Raw genomic sequence first — 22,391 nt, 5'->3', positions numbered from 1 at the left:
TTCACTAATTTGGGTTGAAGTTCTCCAACTTTAACAGATAGAGTTGTTGAGGACAGAAGGCCCACTGAATTCAATGTTAAAAACCAAGGTGATATAACAACCCAAGAAAACCTCAATGGTCAATTTTTTTGTGGGCTTATGAATTTCATTATGTTTGATACACAGTCTGATTTTCATGTCAAATGTAAGAATCGTTAACCGAGTTTCAAAATACCATCAATGAAGTGTTATTTTACCTTCAGAAGTCTGATATTCCCCATTCCCTTTAACGGGAGCTCCAATGCTTTTTCCCTCAGCATCGCGCAGTACAGGCTTACTTTCATGGCTTCACAAGCTGGGCATTAGCTGACGATGTTAGCTGTCCTGTCTAGTTAAATATGCACGTCTATGGTGCCACTGCAGATTCGCAGCACTGCAGCCATAGGAGCATTAATAGGCGTGTGCATGGTCACAAGCTAGGCATTAGCTGATGACGTTAGCTTTCATGCTGGTCCTCAGTCAGCATGCAGCATAGGTGAAGCGTGCATGTACAGTAGGCATAGCACCGTACTGTCCGTCAGTTAATATGCACGCAGGGCTGAATTCACTGCAGCCATAGGAGTGTTAATAGGCGTGTGCGTGGTTACCATTATGGTAGATAAATCATGGCATAAATGTGTGGTGGAAGTGAAATGTTGTCATAGAAAAGAGTCAGACAGGAAAGGAGATTCTCAGTCCTTTATAGGCTTTTAACCGACGCTGACTTAAAAAAAATAATAAATTCCAACTTAAAGTGGCCAATTTCTCTCCCTATGCTACAAAATTCTGAAAGAATTTTCTTCTTCTTTTTTTTTTTTGGTGATCATTATTTTTTTAACTGCACTCAAAACTAAAAGTATGCTAATTACATTAGTCTCAGAGTTCGAAACAAATATTTGGCTTTAAAACATACTTTGCTGATGGGTAATTAGCAGTGCTAAAATAAGAAAGGCACAGCATTACACGTGTTTAGCAGAAGCTCTTATCCTGAGGGACTTACACTTTTTACACAGCATGTACACTGCGGTCCATTCACACAGCTGCGTATGTACTGAGGCAGCAAGGCTCAAGGGTGCAACAGCAAGTGTCCTGCCTGGGAATCGAATCAGCAACCTTTAGGTTGCAAGACCAGCTCCTTACCCAGTATACAACAGCAGGGTGGGATTCAGCAAATGTGGGACACTTTTTGGTAGATTCAGTAGGAGACTATCGAAAACTTTTTTACTTGCACCAGTGATGTTTAAAGACGTCAGTCCAAAAAAACAATTGTTGAATGACAGTAACTGTTGCAGCAACAATTCAAGAATTTTTTTTTTTGATTGGCTGTTGATTCGTACATAGCAGAGTAATGCAAAGCTTAAGTGTCCCACTTCTGCTGATGTCCCACATTTGCTGAATCCACCCTATACAACATTGCCCATTATACCCGACACCCTCAGTTCTACGCAGCATTATAAACAGGAGAGATCTGCCCCACAGTAATTTCTCCTGAAGGCCTTTCGGTTGTTGCCTTATTCGTCCATCACAGAGAGCAAATCCTGTTACCTGCTGTTGCGCATATTTACAGTGTTTTAAAAAAATATATACATATCTGATTTGACCTGTATCGATTGGACGGTCAGAAAGGTGGTGCAGTGGCATCAAGAGCTCATGATTGAGCTTCTAACTAGCGGGGCTGCCAGCTCGACTCTCAGGCGGGACCAAGCCGATCTCCCCTTAAGCAAGGTACTTAACCCCACATTCCTGCAGTAATCATCCCGCTGAGGCACAGAAATGGGATGGGGCGTGGGTTAAGGCTGGGATGCCCCCGGGCCTAGGCCCGACAAATTTTTTTTTAAAAAGCACAAATAGCCCAGATCAGATTTAGCGGCTCCTGGCAGCGCGTGGCGGAAACCTGGATGAGCAGCCAGCCAGACACCCAGAGAGAGCAGCGGGGCAGAGACCAGTGGGTACCCGTCCCAGGCTGGAGGGCAAAGAAAAAGTTTTTAAAAAAGTCGGTGTCTCCTCTCTCTGCCAAAATAAGGCTGACGGGGGTGGGATGGGGGGTGTGGCAGTGGGCATGGGGGGGGGGGGGGGGTCAGGGGAATGGGGGCGGGGGTGGAGAGAGTGTTAAAAAATCGAGTGTGGGGCCAGCGAGGGGACACGCCCACATCCAAAGTGTTACGGATGGTTCTAGAAATTATTTCCAATGGGGAAAAAAATATGAGAAACCTCCACCTACCACCTCACCTCCCTGCATAGGCACTCCAAACACACGCTAGCGCCACCAGAAGCACCTCTAAGGGCACCTGACCCTAAATTTCTGTTATACCCCTGTAGCTCCACCTCTGTCCCTCGTAGACCCTCCCCTTTCCCTGTCATACCCCTTTAGGTCTGCCCCTTGCTCACTGTATCAGCAAGAAAGAGGATGGGGGAAGAACTAAATTAATACCCCCCCCCCCCCATGTCTAAAAATTTCTGGAGTACCTGCACACTGCATGTAAAGGTTCAAAAAAATGATTACAAAAAAAGGTAGTGGAGGGACTCATCTGAAAGTGGATTCAGAATTTGTTTCAGGGTAGAATATAAAGAGTGCTGATGAGAGAGAGAGCACATCTGAGCAGTACGCTGTGGGAAACGTAGTCCCCCAGGGTGAGAAAAGGGGTTGGGACCCCCTGCTCTTCCTCATTTAAATAAACGACCTTGATAAAGACACTGATGGCAGTTTCCGTGCAATTTATTTTGCTGATGCCACAAAAGCTCAGGGCTGTAGCAGTTCTTTTTTGAAGATATTAAGTGGTTGTAATGCGGTGAAATTATTCGATAAGGAGCCTCAGAAACTGTCCAGAGACCCCCGGAAACAGAAGCTTTGCATCACGCCGTGAATTTCATTCATATTTCAACAGACACTCATGTCCAGGGCAACTTATAATGCAGGAGAAACATAAAAGCATCCATCTAGGTAATATATGCAGTGCAGCCCTGACTAACAACATTCACAGGAATAGTAAGAATTTATCGCAAAAAGATATAATAATTATTATTATTAGTATTATTGTTGTTGTTCTTTTTTTCTTCTTTGTCTTTTTCTTCTTCTTCCTCTTCTTTTTATTATTATTATTATTATTATTATTATATTACTAGTGTGTGGCTGGTTTTGAAAGGGCCGGTGTGTGGGGGTGTGAGTTTCTGTCTCAGCCCAGCACTACAACACCTGCTTTAAGGAATATCCTAATAACGGTCTTTCCTCAAGACCTTGATAAGCACAATCAGGTGTCTCTACATGAAAACAGGCTTCATGCTCAGGAACAGGACAAAAGGGAAATTTTATTTTTTAAATACTTCAGGTTTTCTCAAGTATTTAAAAAGGATTAACAAAAGGGTGGTGTAATGGTTTCAATTCACCTTCTGGGACGCTGAGCAAGGTACTTAACCTGAATGGCTTCAATAAAATTTTTTAAAAAATATTAAAAGATCAACCTGCCGAAATGGATTGTACGTAAGAGGAAAAAAAACCTGTAATCCCTGCAAGTTGCTCTGTGTAAGAAGATTTCCACAGGAGGCATTTAGTGAACAGAACAATTTATCCAGACTTAGCTTTGAAACGGATACCCTTGGAGTATTAAAGACCATGCCTGACATAATCCTACTGTACATGTTAATTTATATCAGACCCAGACGGGCTGAGAGAGAGCTGTTATTGTTGTCGCTAGATTGTGAGACTTGGGTTCGAGTTGAATCTTTTTTTTTTTTTTTTTAACTGTGGACGTGTCCACATTATCCAACTCACCTTCAGTCACCTCGTTTTGTCCTGGCTGGCATGTCTGTTTTCTGTTTTTTTTCTTTCTTTATTTTGCTATTCACAAATTCATTTCAGCAAATCTAGGGCGGCCGTTATCGCTTGTATTTGCGATGGGCATTTTTTATACTGCGTGATTTATTTATTTATCCTTGTCCTGGAATAGGAGCTGCTCTCTCTCTCTCTCTCGCTCTCTCTCTCTCTCTCTCTCTTTCTCTCTCTCTCAGAGGTGCAACGGCAGCATTCAGCTCAGCTGAACGTTCAGTCCACACGCGGCCAGCAAATATTCTCCTCAGCTGAACGTTCGTTCGATTCAAGCGAACGACATTCGACGTCTGGACTGTGCAAGGGCGCGTGAACTCTGCCGTTGCCCTGGTGATGGTTTCTTTAACCCCCGCATCAACACGCACGCAGGTCTGATGCGAACGGTTATAAATAGCGTCTCGTCTGTGTTTTGTGTTTGCTTAAAGCTTTCAGCAGAGGCCGCCTGGTCATAATCGGTACATTCCACACGCTATTTATTTTTATTTATTTTTAATTTTTTGTAAGAAAGGTGAAACGGTCATCCAGGCCCACTTGAGTTGGCATTGCTACATTCTACATTCTGCATGCTACATTTACTGCAACTGAGGAATGTAAATGCTTTTGAGATGCTATGCCTTCCTCAAGACTGAATAGCTGTCTCTGTGTATTGTTGTATGTTCAGTTGACTGTTGTACTGTCTGTAGCTATTGCGTAGGCCTACTGCTGCTACCTTGGCCAGGTCTTTTGAAAAAAGATTTAATCTCAATGAGACTTCCTGGTTAAATAGGGGTGAATAAATTCATTAGGAATTTACAGGGCACGTACTGAGGGAGCACAAAGCCCCCCGTTCCACGAACTTACACCTCAGAGTTCACAGAAAAAACTTCGGAAAACTTCTGTCTCGTGTTTGTGAGTGCGTAGTCTGGACGTGTACGCGGTTTTAAAAAAAATTGTAGACGGCTTGTCGTAGCAGGCGACTGATCAGGTGGAAAGGGGGGTGTGTGAATAATGTTTGGGGATGTAGTCTGTGCAAGTGCCTTGCTTTTATTTCCCATGGGGGGGGGGGGCGGCGGAGGAGAGAAGAGAAGACAAGAAAAAAAGAATCCATTTGTTTTCGGTTAATCTTATCACAGAGCACGCCCTATTTGTCAGTCTTTCCTATGGACTGCATCCTCCGACAAATGTATTCTAAGGAGCCATTTTTATTTTTTTTTCTTCATTCGCACCTCCAGACTGGCCTTAAAATATGGCCCAGCCAGAAATTTAATTCATGGCCTGTAATTCAGTCAACTGCTTTGTCTGCGGTGCGCTTTTCTCCATTCCCGTTCCTTGTCGACGTTCGCCCGACGCCGCGGCATTATAATGAATTGAGCGCGCGGACGCGCTGAAAGTGCAGGTAAATCCCCCTCGTCCTGCCCTTGTCCTAATCCGTCACCCCTATCAGTAATGCCAATGAAACACGGGTCGGTTGTTAATATTAACACTGGGAAGAACGATTCATACACTTTTTTTTTTCGAATGCTCTTCAAAACTGCTCAGTAAGTCAGTGTTCTAGAACTTCATTCCTTTCAGTCACCAGTAGTGATTGTGACTTCAGCATTAGAATATTCAGTTAAGAACACTCTAATCAGTTATTTGCGGTCTTACACTTTAAAGGGTAAATAGAAGGTACCCTATATATTTTTATCTTCCTCTTTGATAAATGAGTATATGTATATGTATACTGTATAAAGTATAAAGTATAAAGTATATGTATACTGCCAATACATATGAAATGAAATATGCTATCAAGATGTTGCAATACTTCAAAGTATATGGACAAAATATTGCACAAAAATATATTTGTTTTCATATATATATATTTATCAGTTGTTTCCAAAAGGTACGCATATTTAGATACTGTAATTATCAGGAATGGTGGCCGTTCTGTCTCCTGATTGTTGAAATGTTGGCACAATGTTTACATCGATCTGCTTCCTCTGAGTGAACAAACAGAAGTCTCCAGCTGAAGGTTCTTAACGTGTTGCATCATGGGAATTGCGGTGTTTCTCACAGGTTGGTGCCTTTTTTTCGTCTTGTTTTTTTCCCCCACAGGTGCCAGTCGTTCCCTGGCGCGGTCTCTGCGAGATTATACCCCTCAGGCCCAGACCTGCAAGCGGGAATTATAAATGCCACCTGGTGCTCGGCTGGAGCTTAGTCAACACGGACCTTTTCATCTTGTTCCTCACTCATAATCGCCTCTGCGTCAGCGTCTTGACCCCCAACCCCCCCCCCCCCCAAACGCCCACCTCCACCTCTGCCCCAACCCGCCACCCACCCCCAAACACACCCCCTGTTGTAATCTTCAGAACTCTGGATTCTGTGCCCTCCAGAAAATAAATAGCAAAGAAGCAAACAAACACCGCTCCACCCCCCTCCCTCCCCCCACACCCCCACTCCCCGCCGTCTCTGATGGAAACGTTTGTCGTTCAGGTCACAGGCTGGACCTCGAATCCCAGGCGCGTGTAATAATGACCTTTGGATCGCCTGATTGCTTTTCCGTTCGGCCGGTTATCAGGACCGCGCGTTCTGACCCCTGTTCCTCCCCCCCCCCCCCCCCCCCTCCTACCCCACCCCCACCCCCCCACCACCAACACAACCAATACCGGGGAAAGAGAGCAGAAACCGTGCGTTTGGTGATTAAAATCATGCTCTGCAGGCACTTGGCTGAAGGGTAAGCACACTGATTTGAAAGGGCAAGTCTTACCGAGGGTGACTCAAATACGTTGCTTTCCTTCCTTTTTTTTTGGTTGAAGCTGGACTCCTGTTTTGGTCACATTTATCCTTCCTTTGCTCTTTATGGTTTCCAGTCATCCTTTTTGCAGGGGTCCTGCATACCAATAACCAGTATTTTTGTTACTGTTGTTATTTTTTCTGTTTTTTGTCCATGTACTGCAGTTCAAATTTTAGAATCTATTGTTCTATTGCAGCTGTGTTGCTTCTTTAAACAGCGTACATTTGCTCAAGGCCATAACAGCTGTGCCTCCAAATGGGATTCAAACCTGTAGCCTTTTACCGCTACGCCACGGTCATTCGCTGAAATGTGAGCCTGTGGGAAAACACTGGAATTGCATTGGATGTGGGGGAAAATGGTCATGGTCACAGTGAAAGGGTGAAAGTTGGGGTATCGGTGGAATTTTGTGTAATTTGTATGGGTTGAGGTTTGTGCAATCACACTCAGTGGGTGGAATTTTTCTGAATGGTACATCGATGCGTCGTTAGCTTGGAATCTCATTGGTAATGCAAACAGCTTGCAACCATTTTACTACCACATCCTTCCTGTCAGTGTACACTGTGCTCACTCCCTTTACCTGTCTTTCTTTCTCATTCCGCCTCTCCGTCATTCCTCGTTTTCTTTTTCTCTCTCTTTCTCCCGCTTCCTTTCACTGATTTTACTTCTCTCCCCTGTCCCTCTCCCTCTCTCTCCGTCTCTCTCTCTCCCCTCTCTCTGTCCCTCTCCCTCAGTCTGTTCCTCTCCCTCCCTCTCTCTCCCTCTCTCTCTCTCTCTCTCTGTCCCTCTCCCTCAGTCTGTTCCTCTCCCTCCCTCTCTCTCACCCTTTCTCTCTCTCTCTCTCTCTCTCTCTCTCTCTCTCTCTCTGTCCCTCAGTCTGCTCCTCTCCTTCCCTCTCTCTCTCCCTTTCTCTCTCATTTTTCACATAAAATATTACTTCTCCAGTCATGGGGCAGGCTGATTAGCATATTGAGCGCAGAGCAAGCCTTGATCTTTGAGTCCCTCATGGATCATACATGCACCCCAAATTCTCTTTAATCATCCCGCTTGCCCCCTGGTGCAGACGATTGACCTGTTTACATAAAACCAGAAGTGACTGGCACTTATGATGTAGAGGTGCCACCAGTGTCTCTCTCTCTCTCTCTCTCTCTCTCTCAATCTCTCTCTTAATCTTTCTCTCACTCACTCGTTCAAACTCTCTCTCTCTCGCTCTCTCAATCTGTCTCTTAATCTTTCTCTCACTCACTCGTTCAAACTCTCTCTCTCTCTCTTTCTATCATTCACCTCTTTCATCTGAATTCATTTTCACACGCCCGATTGTAATCTCCAAGTCGAGCGCTCCCTGGTTGCCATGGTTGCCTGCGGACTGCGCAGCGGTCCAGCGGCCTATCAAAATTAAGTGGGTTTGGACACCTGGCTGCACACCACTTTTAAAAAAAGCTCAACGAGTATGAAGCTATCATCGAGACCTTCTTGTTCATCCTTAAACACGATGGATTTTAAAATGCTTTCTAAAAAAAATAAATATTTGAACAGCCCTGGAATCTTAACATTGCTCAATTTGCGGGTGGAAAAAAAAATGTTTTTTTTACAGTAAAAGATTTGGTAGCTCCATCCATCCAATGGGGAGAAGGACAATCGTCATGGTTACGGAGGAACTAAAGAGAACGGGTCAGTAATCCCTTGTCGTTTAAAAAACGGATTAATGTCCAATTTATTGCCCAACCCTGAGTTGACCACAAATTTTGGCCTCAATCACAAGCCTACATCACCAGAGCAGGGAACTCTGGGATAGGAAATTTGTAGTCATTCTTACAAGAGGGTGCGGTAGGGTGGTTGTATCACCCTGTGGGCCTCATTACATTACATTACTTGACATATATCCAGCCATCCTGTTTGGAACTTATCCCAGCATGCATTGGGCAAGAGGCAGGTACACACCCTGGACAGGTTGCCAATCCGTTGTGGGGGACACACACCATTCACTTACACACTCTTGTGATGGGGGCGACATAGCTCAGGAGGTAAGAGCGGTTGTCTGGCAGTCGGAGGGTTGCCGGTTCGATCCCCGCCCTGGGCATGTCGAAGTGTCCTTGAGCAAGACACCTCACCCCTAATTGCTCTGGTGAATGCGAGGGATCAATTGTAAAGCACTTTGGATAAAAGCGCTATATAAATGCAGTTCATTTACCATTCATTCATACAGTACCTATGGGCAATTCAGACTCTCCAGTTAGTCTGCATTACATTACAACACGTTCAGCAGCTGCTTTTATCCAGTGCAGCTTACAATACGGGTGAAGCATAACTGTCTTCCCTTAATTAACAGAACCGATAGCGCCAGACCCGGCTAACAACATTCCCAGGCCGACAAGTAAAGACGCAATATCGCTAAAGCTCGAGTGCGCATTAACCATGCTAACCGAGGGCTAACTTAGTAACTACAGCACGGTCACGTGCATACTCACGGTGAATACTGAGATTTTTTCCCCCCTTACCCCTACGAAACCTGCAGCGTGGTTTCCAACGGGTTAAGCCATAAATTCTGTGGTAGGGCCCTGTGGTAGGGATGCAATATGACGGAAAGCGGTAACGATTTTGGGGGCCCCAGGCTGAACAAGGGCCTTAAAAATCACCGTGAATCATCGCCGATTAGCTCGGCTCGCTAATCGTATTTCACGTTCAGCAGCGCAATCCACATGGATACCGCGATTCAGTACTTGTGGCGTACTTTATCCCTCGTTACTCTTGGACGTTTTATTTTATTTATTTATTTATTTTTTTACACAAGCTATGTCAGGAATAAACCCACAGTCAGCACTTTTGTCTGAATTCTGACATTTTGATCAGGCAGGGGAAGAGCAGTGGGTTTCTTAGCATGTAAATGTGAACCGGTGCATTACGGGGTGGGCTATGTGGGGGTGTGGGAGCAGACCCCAAGGGGGGAGCAGGGGAAGGGGGATTGGGGGGGTCGAGCGTGGGATCAAATTAATCTCGCCCTGGCGAAACCCCTACGGAGTCACTGGGAGATTTGCGGGGGCCTCTACGCCAGGCGGAGCGACTGCTAAACGGGCGAACCGTACAGCGACCGCGCACGCGACAGCGTCCACAGTCACAGGTCCTCGTAGAGAAATGGAGTGGAGTGCTCCGGGTCTACGGAGAGCTAATGAGGTCGGGAATGCCCTCAGTTGCGAAGCAAACACTCTCCCGGGAGACAAATCCCCTGATAACCGGGGGAACATTATAACGGGAAAGTTATTAATACCCCGAGCACAACACAACAAGGGTGTTTATGAGTTAGAGTGAACACAACCAGGCCAGGCTACTGAATGGCCACAGTCAAGAGCTCCTTCTTCTACGGAGATAGATTGCGGCTTATGGCTTTCATGTATTCAGTGCAGTGTGCATTTGGACTGCGATGGTATTTGTAGTTTTTGGCTCTGTGCTCCAGCACACTGGATTTGGAAAAAAACTACAAATATGGGGTTAAAGACTGCAGACTGTCTGCAGCTTTAATTTCAGGGTGTCTGCATTCATGTCAGGTGATGCTTGTAGAGTAGGTTCTGAGCAGATTAGAGCTTTTCTGTGCACTTCCGAATTCATCCTGCTGCTGCCGTCAGCAGTGACATCATCGGTGACCATGGAGTGGTCCGAAGAAAAAAGAATTGTGCGTTCATCAAAGACCCCGTTTCTCCACGTAATTTGACAATGATCAAGTGGTCACTACAGACTCCTCTCCACCGTTCCACAGGTGGCCATTTTGGAACAGCCAAGCGCCAGAGGGTGCATTAGTTGCAGTCTACTGAGAGGCAGTTCCTGAAAATTTATACCCACCTTGGGTTCTCCTTGTTTTTTCCCCCCCCTCACAATTCGTCATTGAGCTCATTGGAAAAGTCAGCTGCCCAGTAATAGGAATAGCTTGAGGCCTACCCAGTGACATCACAACCTACAGTAGCCTGTTCCAAAATGGCCGCCCTCTTTGGTTCATTTTTCTTGCAAACACAGGTCAGTTTCAGAACTGAATACACGGCCGTATCATATCTAAAGTAAATAGAACGAATGAACTGGAGTCACATTTACCAAAAGCTTCACGTCCCCCTTAAAACCTTTTTGGTTTTAATTTGCCTGTGTGCTTCACTGTTATTGCATATGCAGTCACCAGTCGGGGAGCGCTGTTATCGCCGAATCTGGCACTTGTGCTCGCGTAAGTGAATGCACTTACGTTCTCCTACATCGCAAGTCTCTCTGGATAAGAGGACCCGTTAACCCTTGAAAGGTGTGAGATGTCAAAAAAAATGTGATTAGAATGTCCTGAAGTGAACATTCCAATGCGGACTTAACAACCACTGCTGGCGAAGGGGTTCTAGAACACTCGCTCGGTTTTTTTTGAAAACCATTCCAAGAAACCCACGCTTCAAAGGGTTGACTGAATGTAAGGTAAAGCAAACACGTACAACACCTGCCCTTTTTATGTGTTAATTTGTTTCCTGTCAGCAGTCAGATGTTCACAGCGCTCCAAGGCTTGTGTCAGACTGTTTTTATACCATCAAACTATCTTGTCCCTGTACTGAAGAGTATTTAAAAATAAAAAAAAATACTTTTTTCTTTTTTTTTTCATGCAGTACTTTCTAAAGATCTATTTGTTTTCACGGCCAAGGAGATGAACTGATTCTTTGTGCCTCAGTGTGTTTGTGTGTCCATGTGTGAGTGTTTGTGCATGTGTATGTGCGTTCAATGTATATTATTATCAGTATGTTTATGTGTGGGTTTGTTGTGCCTGGGTCTATGCGTCTGTGTGTGTGTGTGTGTGTGTGTGCGTGTGTGTATGTATCTATATAAATATATAACATAGAACTGTAAACTCTGCAAACTCTGCTATCTAAATAAATGACATTAAAATATAAACTTCATATTTCTAACTGCCAGCATTATTTTTTTTATTAATCGTATTAAAGTATCTGTAAGAGAAAACCAAGAAAAAAAACTGACTCCATCATTAAAAAATAAACAAAACATGAAGCTTTAACTAAAAGCCAGATCTATAAAAACTGACCTTAAGAGAAAGAGCACTGACACTGACTTTATTGCTTGTGGAGCCTCAGCTCCCCGGTCGGAGATGTGCGTGCTTTCATCGTTATAAACATTACAAGAGGACTCGGAAAGCTGACTTTACTTTCATTAAAATTCATGGCCGAGACATTAAGAATTTAATGTTATTTAGTTTTCTTACCCCCTCCCTCCTCGCCCCCCCCCCACCTTTGTTCAGGTTTGCGACGAGATAATAAATGTTACATTTCGGTTGAAAGTCGCCCTGGGTGAACGTGGAAGGAGTAGGCGGCCATCTTGAGGTGCCCTGAGGACAAGGGGGGGGGGGGCAGATTTTCAAGCAAACACCCGTAACCGGGGAAACCTGTAAGGAAGCTCTTCGTCACCCACTCGCTCTCATTGGCAGGTCAAGAGAGCCTCATGAATAATTCATCGCCCAGAAGGACCCTTTGCGGTCTCGCTCTCCTGCTTATCTACGAATTCTCATTAATATTCCCACAAATTTACACTTTTTATTTATTTGTTGTTTTTTTTTTAGAAAAAGAAAACGGCTTTTGTTGCCGTTGCCGTTGCCGCGAGTCTCTGGTATCTGAGATATTCCGCCTCCCCGATTTTTTCGAACATCGATAAGGCACGCGTTCCCATTTGGCTCCCTTGACCACGTCCGACAGCAGCTTCTAACTGTTATTAGTGTAACCGATGTAATAACGAACACCCCAGGAACAGACTCAAGGAACGCCAACGTTCAATAAGTCATATTTACTGACCGATGAGCACACAGGAAAAGCTTCTCACGGGCGGTGCCAGGAGAACTCTGGAGAACTGGCTGATACGTCCATCTTTTACTGGCAACAAACAGAATCCCCCGAAACGTTGGGCACGCCCATAGGACGTATCCACCAGTCACCTCTCTCCACCGTGATCTTCAAACCCAACTCTCCGCTGATTACCTCATCTGGCCCTGAAGTGGCCGCGCCTGTCTGCAACAGCTGGTCACACGACAGAGAGAAAAGAAAGACGGAAAGACCAGGTCCTGTCTCCACCGACATTCACACCAGGGTGGTCAGGTCAGTCTAAGGCTCCCACATGAGCAGAATACACAGGGGAATGCATATGATTATGTGTATATGGCATTTATGCACCTGTTCACCACTCCGGACCCCTGCAAAGCATTTCCTTAGGTGACATCGGGCCTACCTGCCTCCTCCTGGGAATACCCAGTTGCTGCTGTGAGTCTCCCACTCCACACCGGAAAGGCCAAAACCAATCCCCTCAGTATGAGAGAGAGCCTTAACTGCGCCACATCAATAGCATTATTTACTTTCTTACCCGGAGGAGCTTACACAACTTAATTTGTTTTGTTTCATATAGGAACACCACTTGACACAGCTTGAAAGTTCAACGAAGCCATTCCAGTTACACACTCAGCAGTACAGCAGCAATGCCCCAAACCCGGATGTGAACCTGCAAGCCCAGTTTCCCAGTTAATCTCTGCACTTTGCTGCCACCCTGTCAAAGCGTCAAATTTTCTTCTGGCCGGTCCAGTTAACCTCACCATTGACAGGTCTTTAGCTTGAAATAGGGATGGCAGACATCTTACCCTTAATCTGATCTGGTTTTAATTTGTTCTGCTTTGATTAACAATCAAGCAATTAATTAGGGGAATAATCTTTGCCAGACGACATCTAATTCCATTTCTCCTAATTGTGCCCCGTGGTTGTGTTCTTCATCACAGGAACTGCGCGGCATTTGCAAACGTCCATTAGCCGTTTGACCGAGCAGATGAATTCGCCACAATAAAAATGACGTTGACGCTGTAAAGGTAATCACCTTCAAGGAGACGCCATGTGCTGACGTGTTCCCATACCTCACAGTTTGAACACAAAAAATTATGAAAGGAGTGTTTATTTTGTGCAAATTGTTCTGTTTGTTAAGACTTTGCTGCATTTGCCCTCAAAGCCTGTGGGGCGTAAGAGGTTTGCAAAACTAAAAATGTCTGATAAATTTAATTAAAGTGTTGAATTATAATTTGTTATTTTCGCATTTTAATGTGCAGAACATAAAAATGATTATACCACACATGAGAAGACAAAATAGTGGGAAAAGGAATTACGTTATTTTTTTTTTTAAACCGGTGCAAAATCAACTCTGACAGTGTGCTTTTAACTCTGATAGAGTACAGGCTGTCCATACGGGATATATAAACGGCTCCTGTTGATTTAACTCTGAGAACCCTTCGGTGGGTCTGGCATTTACTTACAGATTATACAGCTATTTGGCACCTGCTGGTCCAATAAAACAGATTGAGAGCAACGATCTGTAAAGTTTGAGCTTCTGCCTGCTCTTTTTTGAGCTTACTGCCCACTGCAGGCCCAGAGCAAGAGGGTGTACGTGTGTGTGAGCGTGTGAGTGTGTTTGTGTGTGTGTGTGTGTGTGTACATGTGTATGCGTGTGTGTGTGTGTGCGTGTGTGCATGCGCATGCTTGTGTATGTGTGTGTGTGTGCGTGTGTGCATGCGCATGCTTGTGTGTGTGTGTGTGTGTGCGTGTGTGCATGCGCATGCTTGTGTGTGTATGTGTGTGTGTGTGTGTGTGTGTCTGTGGGTCCTCTTCTCCCATCATACCGGTGTGAACAGGCGCTCAGTGGCGTGAGTAAAATATTAGCCAGCAGCACCTTTTTTCACGCCGGCTCATGCTGACCCCACCCGACCCCCCCACCCCCTATTCCCCCCCCATCAGGAGCTCATATTCATGGATAATTGCGGTCGCTGTTTTCATATTTCCCTTTATGGCTGCCTAATGCAGTGTGACCTCAGCCAGACACCCAGCTCTGCAATTAGACCACATCCTGGGCCGGGTTGAGAAGGGATAAATATGAGAGAGCTGGCCAGAGAGGGAGCGCTGGGGGATGATGGGGGGGGGCGCGAGTGCGGGGGTGGGGGTTGGTGGGGTCGGGGGGGGCTGCATTTAGTCCCATCCCATCAGCAGTCTGCTTTCCGTGTGCTTGCAATATTTATCTGAAGGGCTTAATAGAAAAGGCTAGCCTATGCAGAGAGGAAGAAACAAAGAGAGAGAGAGAGATCAGTAGGAGCAACGGTGGAGAGATGTGGGGAAAAATAAGGAAAGAGAGAAAGAGCAATAATAAAGTGAGAGATGTAAAAGGAGAGAGGGGAGTGAGAAGGAGAAAGAGAGAGCAGAGGGGAGGAACAGCAGAGAGGGGGAGTGGGATTTAAAAATGTCAGGCACTCCGGGAGATAAATGGAAGTAAAAATGTATTGATTTTTCTTTTTTTTTTAAATCATAAAAAGTTGTCATTTTTTGGGCTGTGAGCCTTTGGCCATTTACCAGGGGCTCAAGGTCGCGAAACATAAAAAGAGAGGGAACGAGAAAGAGAGAGAAACAGAAATGAGGAACTGGCAGAAAGAGCAAGGAAGAGGAAGGGGAGGGGTAGAGAGCAGGTGAGAGAGGGGGAAAGGGAGAGGGAGGGTGAGCGGAAGAGAGGGGACAGGGAGAGGGATGGTGTGAGGAAATGAGGGAGTGATGAGAATGAAAGGCAAGAAAGAGGGGGAGAGTGAAAGAAAGAGAGAAGAAAGGAGAATGAAAGGAGCAGAAACACCTGTTTATGGGTGTGGCCCCAGGTGTGTGCCTGCAGACCCCAGTGTATTACCGGAAGCTGTGGTTTCCATGGCGACACAATCCCCATTACCACCATGACGGTACCAGTGTAGTATTATGGTTTGGAAAGTGGGCGTGTCACCTAGTAAGGCTGCAGGTACAGTTCCCAGGTAGGACACTGCCACTGTGCCCGTGAGCAAGGGTACTTAACCTGCATTGCTTCAGTGCTGTGCATACCCAGCTGTATAAATGGATAGTACACATGAATGCTCAGGAGCGCCTGTTGGATGCCTTTACAGTGAAGTCGGGGCAGGGAGCGTTCGGAGAGGCCCTATCGATCCGATTGGCACGGCACGTTTCTCTGCGTGAACATTTCAGGTCTTTCTCTTCTGGATCGGAGCGTCTGCTGGATGCCTGTAAGGCTATGCCTACCCGGGACGTTTTCCGAAGGCCCTGTCGATCCGATCGGCAGGGAGACCTCGCCCTCTCCAGCACTGCTGCGCAAACCTGGTGTGAGAGAGAGAGGAGGAGAGGGGGGGGGGGGAGAGAGAGAGAGGAAAGAGGGGAGAGAGAGAGGGAGAGAGAGAGGAGGACAGAGAGGAGAGAAGAGAGGAGAGAGAGACGAGAGGAGAGAGAAAGGGAGAGAGAGACAGAGAGGGAGAGAGAGAAAGAGGGAGAGAGAGACAGAGGGAGAGAAAGAGGGGAGATAGAGAGAGAGAGAAGCTGTGTGAGTTCTGCCTTCCTCAGGATGTGTTGCTAACGCAGGAGTCCGCTGCCTCGATGCCGGTTAGCCTGCTGGGGCTCCAGCTGTGTTTTCTTTTTGGGAGGGGGAGGTGGGGGTGGGGAGGGGAGGGGGTTCATCTTAAAATCAGCAAACAGTTCAGGCCAAAGAAACCAGGTCTGCTAATTGATCGACAAACTGCTGTGTAACAGCAAAAAACCCAGCGGCCCCCGTGGCTCTCCGGACACCAGCCGGGTGCAGAACCCTGCATTAACGCCAATAACCCCCCCCCTCGTCCCCCTGCCCCCCGTCCCCCTCCCTAAAAATGACTGGGTGTGAGAGGACAGAGGCCATCATGTGAAGCTTAATGTTTGCAGGAGCCATTTCCCCCAGGAACTGAAAGAATGCATTAGGCAGTAAAGGCCAGTCTATGACACTGAAATGGGAGTGGAGGGGGAAAAAAGCAAAGCTATAGCGGCTGACCCAAAGCAGTTTTTTTGGGATTGTCCCAATTCAGAAGCGACTCAAGTATAGAACTTCCATTATCTTAGTTGTTGTTATTGTAGTCTCTCATTGATTATGGAGATTACCTCTGTTCCCTCCTGATGGGTGTATATGGATTTCAGGGCCGTGTCCTCTTGCGGTTCATAATGTAGCAGAAATTCACCTTCCCGCTAGTGTGACATAAATCTTCAGCTCCCATCAGACATCGCAAACTCTACTGTGGCTGAGCCCCTGGCGCTGTGTGAGTGTGTGTGTGTTTGCGCTGGTAGTGTGTGTGTGTGTGTGCGTGTGTGTTTGTACTGTGTGTGTATGCTTGTGTATGCTTGTAGTGTGTGTGTGGGTGGCTGTGCTAGTATTGTGTGTGTGTGTGTGTGTGTGTGTGTGTGTGTGCATGTGCTTGTAGTGTATGTGTGGGTGGGTGTGCTGGTATTGTGTGTGTGTGTGTGTGTGTGTGTGTGTGTGTGCTTGTAGTGTGTGTGTGTGTGTGTGCTTGTAGTGTGTGTGTGTGTGTGTGTGTGTGTGTGCTTGCAGTGTGTGTGTGTGTGTGTTTGTGCATGTGCTTGTAGTGTATGTGTGGGTGGGTGTGCTGGTATTGTGTGTGTGTGTGTGTGTGTGTGTGTCCTTGTAGTGTGTGTGTGTATGTGTGTGTGCGAATGACAGAGAGAGAGAGAGAGAGAGGGAGAGAGAGTGTGAACGTGTGAGTTCTGTCCTGTCACAGAGTCCCAGCTGTCTCACCCGTGTGCATGTGTTAGCACCAGAGCGCACGTCTTGTCATGCTACTCACATACAGCCTTTCCGCTGGGGGGGGGGTTGCCGTGACATCGCTTCTGATTGAGCATGTGCTCAGTAGCTGAGATGCGCCCAGATGTTTTGGGCAGAGAGGCAGCCCCTTCCCCTCACCGGCGGCCCCCTGCTGTTCCACAGGCTTCGGTAAGACGAGGCTAAGACACACACACACACACACACATACCACACACAGATACACACACACAAACACACACACACACAGACACACATACAGACACACACACACACACACACACACACACACACACACACATACAGACACACACACACACACAGATACACACACGCACACACACACACACACACACAGATACACACACGCACACATACACACACAGACACACACACACACACAAGCACGCACGCACGCACGCACGCACACACACAGATACACACACACCTAATGCTATACCTGAGGATTCCTACCTCTTCTATCTCAACCTTAACCCAACACTAATTCTAACTCTAACCTAATGACCCCGCCTAAGTCCAACTAAAACAGCTCTGAACTGGGGACCAGCAAGGTCCACCTGCATTTTCCTCTTTTTGGGGACTTTGGTTCTTGCAAAGATAGTACTACATGCCCACAGATACACACAGACACACACACACGTACACGCATGCACATACACATACACACGCACACGCACACACACACACACACACACATGCACACCGGGTTCATCTTTTCTCATTTGGAAACTATTCGTTAATCGATTCAATTAAAAGCCATGAAGGAAAGGCATTTTCTTTTTTATTCTCCGTCATCTTATTTGTATTAACATCATGGGCTACAGGGTGGTGTTCTCCTCTTTCAGCTCACAGGGAACATGACAGCGAAAACTGTTCTTTTTCCTTAACGGCACTCAGAACAATCCTCACAGATCTATGCTTTTTAATATATTTATTTTTAAAATGTTTTCACCCGTTGGCCGATTCATTTTAAAGCCATGAAAGAAAAGGCTTTTCTTTCTTTCTTCCTTTTTTTTTCATTCTCCATCGCCTTGTTTGTATTAATAGCGTGGGTTATGGGGAACAGAACAGCTGCTGTTTTTCTCTCGCAGGTCACAGGGAGACAGAACAGCGAAAACTGTTCCGTTTCCTTAGCGGCACAGCCAGTCCTCACAAGTCCTTTCTTTCTCGTTAATTTTTAAAATAACGAAACAAGCGAAGCGATGGTTATAATCGTGCGCTGCTTTCTCCGAATCTCGTTTCTCTCAAAAATCCGAACCTCTTTTTCAAAAAAAAACAAAAAAAACTTTCAGACAAAAAAAGTTTCGCCCAAGTATCCAGACACAAAGAAGCCCTCTTTTTTTCTTTCTTCTTCTTCTTCTTCTTCTTTAACAGAAACAGCCAGGGAATATATATATATATATTTTTTTTTAAATCCACAGTTGCCTTTTAATGTATTTTCACTGCTCCTCATTAACTGCCACCCCTCTGAGATTTGTCATAGGGCAGAGTGCTTAGCGAATGACGGTCTAGAGAACTAAAGAACTTTGGATAGGAGCTGGTTATATTTTGATGATATTTTAACAATGGGGGGCGGGGGGGGGGAGGGACATGGGGGTGTCCATTTGAGGATACACTCACCCACGCCCGGTGGGACGGAGACAGCTGGACCGCAGTGTTTCTGTCAGAGTTAGGCCCGTCTTTTTGGATGATTAAGACCTTTGAAAAACCATTTTCCAGAAATGGTATTGCACAGAATGTCCAGTCGCTGTAATTATGGCTACTGACAGGGTGAGTGTGTGCGGCGTGATGCTGGACATGTTCGAGAGCACCAAAAAAAAAACAAAAAAACAATCCGCAGGCAGGGTTTCTGCACCAATCAGAAAACTGCACAGCCTGCTGATTGGACAACGTGTGACCCGTGCAGAGTGAATATACTGTATTACATGAAAGTTTTAAAGCAGAACTGAACTGAACGTCAGAATGTTGCAGTTACAATGACTGTGGTGGGACAACTGCACGCTTTAAGGTGTGAGATCACAAATATGATTAGAGTGTTCTCAACTAAACATTCTAATGCTGATGTCACAATCACATTACATTACAGACATTTAGCAGACGCTCTTATCCAGAGCGACTTACACAACTTTTACACTGCATTTACACTACATCCATTAATACAGCTGGATATATACTGAAGCAATTTCGGTTAAGTACCTTGCTCAAGGGTACAACGGCAGTGTCCTACCCGGGAATCGAACCTGAGACCTTTCGGTTACAAGTCTAGTTCCTTACCCACTGTGCTACACTCCTGGTGACTGAAAGCAGTGGAGTTCTAGAATCCTGTCTTAGAATTTTGAAAACAGAAACATTCCAAAAAGCCAAGATCTTCAAAGGGATAAGCGCTGCCTTTATGCCGTCTTTAATTAGGTGCTTTACCTTGCTGTATTTCGTTACCCTACCACCAGCCTAGTGGAACCATCGTTCCCACCCCCCCCCCACAACACATCCGCGAAACGTCTCCAAAGGAGGGCCACAAAACGAGAACTTCCTGTTCGTTCAGCAGAGCAAGCACCTTCACAGAGTGACAGGTTCATGCGCAGTGAACATGTCTCCGCACTGGTCCTGTTGAATCTCTCTCTGCGTTCGTTAAAATCAGATTTAAAAAGTAACGCTGGTATTTAATCAAGCAAGTAGCAATTAGCTGAGGACAGACGATGATGATCAAATCGGAGGTAGTCTTAAATTTAGGGTATTCTGTCACAAACTCACAGGCAAGCTAGAGGGTGGGGGGAGGGACTGAGAAATTGCAACACAGCATGAATCAGCGGTAAAATAAATAAATAAATACATTTTAAAAATAAAAATAAAAAAAGACCTAATAATCTCCTGACAGGATATTGATAAGTTCCAGAATGCGTCTCCATGGTAACTGCTGACTCTGCCTCGGGTGATTGGCCGGTATGATAATGGCCTGACAGGTGGGATGGATGGTGTCGCGGCGATCCGTGAGCTTCCCCACACAAACCGAGGTCCCCTGGCTTACCCGCTGCCAGACAGCATTTCCCCATTATAATCTCCACTCCCGCGGTACATCCACAACAACACCTCTCTCTCTCTCTCTCTCTCTCTCTCTCTCTCTCACTCTCTCCTCTCTCTCTCTCTCTCTCTCTCTCTCTCTCTCTCTCTCTCTCTCTCTCTCTCACCTTTTCTATTCTGTATTTAAATTCCTATTGTATTTAATTCCTTGCAATGGCAGGTCATGTGGCCAGGACTTGAGAAGTGGGATGAGAAATTATAAAACATTTTTTTGTTTTGTTATAAAAACCTTGAAAGACACTTGACATGTCCTCACATCACATCACCTTTCTAAATAATGCAGAACTAACACAGGAGGGGAAAAAAAGAAGTTACCACTTAACTTTTTTTTTGGATTGGATGGATTAGGCCCTGAATGAGTCTCATAGGTTTCATCACTTCTGTTGGGTAATTCACAGCTCCATGAAGGTGACATTCCTCTCCTCAGTCTGAGAGACCGGAAAAAAACATAGCAGCCGCCATCTCTGTCTCCTTATGAGTTTCAGAGCCAACCATGCTCTGCACTGTGTGGGTGGTGGGTGGTGGGGGGGTGGGGGGTGGGGGTGAGGGGGCACTACATTTGTATCCTCAAACAGAATCCCGCTGACCCTTCTGTTCTATTTGCTCCAAGTTCCATATCACAAGCGAGCAACTCTTATTATGAACCTGATTATGACATCACAGCGGGAGTGAGCGCGGAGGCCGAGGCCCTGAGTTTGTATCCCAGAAACCCCCTCCGGGCATCGCTCTCTCCTCGCACCTCTGACGCAGGCGTGAGCAGCCTGCCGTCACAGCAGCTGTCAATCAGCACAGCGGTCCGCCATCGAACGGTACGAGCCAGGCAGTCAAGACCTGGACCAGATATTCAGAGACGGTGAAATAACGGGTGAATACAAGACCTTTCTGTGATCAATCCAAACAAACAACAACAAAAAAAACGAATAAATAAATAAACACATTTTTTAAAAAGGACAGCCGACTGTTTCCTCTAATTATGCCCAAGACATACCCTGTTCTCTCCTTTTTAGTGCGGCACTAAAGCCTGGTTTTATAGTCATTTATAGGCAGCACAGGTGTGTGAAGCCTTCAGGTAGCAGACAGTTAGCCTCCAGGCCAGAGCCCAGAATGCACTGCTTTCTTTTATTTCCACCAAGAGACCAACCAGAGAAGAGAAAAAAAAAATGAAGGGATATTTGTCTTTCTCTCAGGCTGTCTCTCTTTCTCTCTCTCTCTCTCTCTCTCCAGCTCCCTTTATTCCTCTTCCCCTTCCCTTTTCTTTCTCCCCCTCTCTCTTGCTTTCTCTTCTACAGCTCACTGTAAACGCAAATACATTTTAAAAAATCACTTTCTTTACTCGAGGATTTTTTTTTTTTTTTTGTGTCATGAATAATTTTCCTCCACACAGAAGGGAGTCTATTTTTGACCTGTTTGGAAAAACTCTGAAGCGAAGCCAGCAGTCTGCCACGATGCGTGTGTAATGCCATATTATTACACACTGTTATCACAAGATACACAGTCCTGGACTTCAACAGAAAAGCCGTTTGTCGTCGTTGAAAATCCGCGCTTACTTATCCAGCAATACAAAGATTCGAGATTACATAGATCAACATAATTGGTTGATGAATGCTGTGAGTCCTCCCCAGCCGGCGCCGTACAGACTTTCATTAAAGCAAAATGCTAAATTATACACATATTATTCAGGAAAAAATGTTTCATAAGATGCCTCTTGGTGCTTGCCACGTCACAGCCACCAGTAGTGGATTTATCTGATCAATTCATCAAAAGCTTGCGAAATTAACATTCTTTTTTTTTTTTTTTTTTTTTTTTTTTGGACGGCGAAAAAGACTTTCATACTTTTTTTTTAAATGTATTATGGAATATGATTAAGATTAATTAACTTAATTCTGTTTGAAGAGCCGTAATGCTGCTCTGCTTCTGTGAGGGTTCACAGGATGAGTCATAACGCATTCCTCATTAATTTGCGCAGAGCGGTGTGGGCTCGAGGGTAACTATCGCTTGTACTGTTAGCGCCATTAGCAGTCACAGTAGTTGCGCTTGTTGCGGCAGCAGTTCATCATC

The sequence above is a fragment of the Anguilla rostrata genome, chromosome 1, assembly GCF_018555375.3.
Source record: "Anguilla rostrata isolate EN2019 chromosome 1, ASM1855537v3, whole genome shotgun sequence".
NCBI lineage: Eukaryota > Metazoa > Chordata > Actinopteri > Anguilliformes > Anguillidae > Anguilla > Anguilla rostrata.
This window is presented reverse-complemented; position numbering follows the sequence as displayed.